This window comes from Morus notabilis, unplaced genomic scaffold (genome assembly GCF_000414095.1).
Source record: "Morus notabilis unplaced genomic scaffold, ASM41409v2 Scaffold7673, whole genome shotgun sequence".
Taxonomy (NCBI): domain Eukaryota; kingdom Viridiplantae; phylum Streptophyta; class Magnoliopsida; order Rosales; family Moraceae; genus Morus; species Morus notabilis.
Genome location: NW_010357751.1, coordinates 1 through 2545, shown reverse-complemented (window position 1 = coordinate 2545; position 2545 = coordinate 1). Strand labels below are relative to the sequence as shown.

General features: G+C 34.9%; 1 long non-coding RNA gene across 1 annotated transcript; it reads left to right on the top strand.

Annotated features, from left to right (window-relative positions):
* The first annotated feature begins 261 nt into the window (after window positions 1-261).
* LOC112094635 lies at window positions 262-2074 on the top strand. The gene is made up of 4 exons (XR_002903636.1): window positions 262-380; window positions 489-542; window positions 1585-1650; window positions 1976-2074. It is a non-coding gene; the product is annotated as an uncharacterized LOC112094635 (long non-coding RNA).
* The last annotated feature ends 471 nt before the right edge of the window (window positions 2075-2545 follow it).

Here is a 2545-nt window from a genome sequence, read left to right as displayed (position 1 = left end):
CATTAATGATAATTTATCCATTATTATTATATTATTAATATATTAATTTAAGATTATTAATTACGGTCATCTTAACTACCCACAGCAATTAAACCTCACAATTTACCAAATGCTATTATACTGCTTTTGGAATCAGCAACACTTGTATAATTACAGTTTTTCAAAATCTGCAGCACTACCAAACTGGCCCATAGTCATGCATGACTTGAGGAGGAAATTTTGCATTGCTTCTTGTTATTTCTTAAGAAATGTTGAGTTATAGGGAAGAAAGATTGGAATTTTGCAGCTTCTGTGGAGACAGGGGCTATACAGTTTTTACCTGAATTGTCTTATTTCTACTTCATATTATGTAAAACAGTCATCTATCCTTAACTGAGGAAGTAAGTACCTGAAATTACGTGATTATTCCTCCACATTACTGAGGAAGTATGCACCTGAAATTACGTGATTATCCCTCCATATGACTTGATCTTTTTTGGTGTCTGCAGATTGTTTATGTTCTGTCTGTGTACAACAAGAAGGAGAAATACCAACCGATTAGGGTACGTTGTTTGTTCCCCTCAGGAAAATGAATATACAAGTGCTGATGTTCCCGTGCTGTTCTGTGCACAATTAGGAAAATACAATCAATAAATTGCTATGTTTAATTGAACCGTCTCATTAGCTCTTGTGACAGTATTTGTCAACCTTTTGGCTTTAATGTGTGAGAATTTGTGAACCTTTTGGCTTTAATGCCGAAGGAATTGGAATTATTTGGTCTTACACCACGGTGGACTCTTGACTAGAAGATGATACTTTTGGAAATCACTTACATAGTTCATTAGGATTCAAGGCCTTGTAATGAGATTGGCCGATGGTTTGGTAGAATTTATCATTTGAATTTTTGATAAAAGACATGAGAAAATATATTTTTGTTAGGATGTCTGGAGAAAGTACAAACAGGGAGAAAAGGAGAGTAATATCCTCCAAGAGGCAAAATGAAAGGAGGGAAAAGTATGACCATAAATTACCGGGAATTCCCTTTGAACTAAGATGAATTAATACTAACAATGAAAGCTGAACACTATATCAGGTTCAAAACGATCCGTACCGTTTCTGTTTAATCGTTTAAGGGCTTTAAGATCAATCTTTACAACTATTCTGTCACTTTAATTTCTCGCGCATGTCTATCAGTGTGTCCAAAGTATGTAGGTTTTCATAATCCGTGAGTCATAAAATAAATTTTTGGTAACATCCTCTGCGAAAGTTCTCTATAGTTCCTGTTATTTAAACTAAAATATGTCTGTACACAGATTTTAGTTTGCCAGATTCGTTTACTTGAAGTTTACTTTTTTTTTTTGGTCGGAACTAGCACAAGCACAAAACCCGAGATGAGAAATATTGAGATATGGGTAACAGAGTCATAACACTGGCTTTATGCTGGCAAATTTTAGCGAGATTCAAGAAAAGCCAGGAATGGCATTGATCTGCCTATCTTGTCTTATTCATATGATATTCTTGTTCTAAACTCGTAATTGCTAAAGTTATGATGTCAAAAATCGCTTTTGAAGAATACATTTCTGAGTTTCCTGTCTTCTTGTGCAGATGGCAGCATTTAATATCCAAGAGGCACTAAACTGGAAGGAAAAAATTGAACTTATAATTGATCAGGTAATACTTTCTTGATCCATTCTATGTCATTTGTCTCTCCTAAACTCATCGTTTATGCGCTTGGTACAACATAGAAATTAGGTTTTATCTTAGGTGGTTGTATATTTAGCTTTTAGGTATTTCTTTTCTTCATACTTCTCTTCTCTCCTCTCTTCTCTTCTCTCTCCCTCCCTCCCTCCCTCTCGGGTCCAATTAACTGTGTTCTTCTAATGCATACATTCCTGCCAGGCACCAATTCACATATATGTCTGTGTATATCGAACAGTGATAGAAGCTGTACAACACAATCTTTGATTGACTTTTTGTTACGCTGATGATGAGGCAGGATTCAGCTCCACCATCACCCTCTGGTAATCGGATGAGTTTTGCCAGTGATCGGTTTAGCATCTTCAGTGATGATATTGAGGACTGATTGAACAAGTTCAGGTTCGTTCTATCCCTAGTTAAGAGAGAGTCTTTGGCACTTTTACATTCTTCTTATATATTATATTTATACTTTCACTTTGAAAATCTTGTTTTGTTTTCTTGATTGATATTTATTAATTCCCAGGGTTATATCTATCCTTTTTGGTTTCATAACCTTTTCATATTATAAGAAGTTACTTTTCCAATTTGGGAAAAAAGTTGGAAATTCCACATCCTTCCTATTCAAACTGGCATCAGCACTTGGAATATTGCCACTTAATTCTTCTCCCTTGATTAGTCATGAAATGTCATTCTTGTGTCTTGCTGTTTTGGAGAAAAAGCTTTGAAATGGTATTAACCTTATACTTATTAGATCTTGTTTAATATTTAAGAGGATTAAAATCTTTGTTCTTATCACTCCTGCTTTAAATATGTTCGTAATTATTCGTCTCTGTGGTCTTAAGTGCAGTGCAGTGGCTACAGATCACTA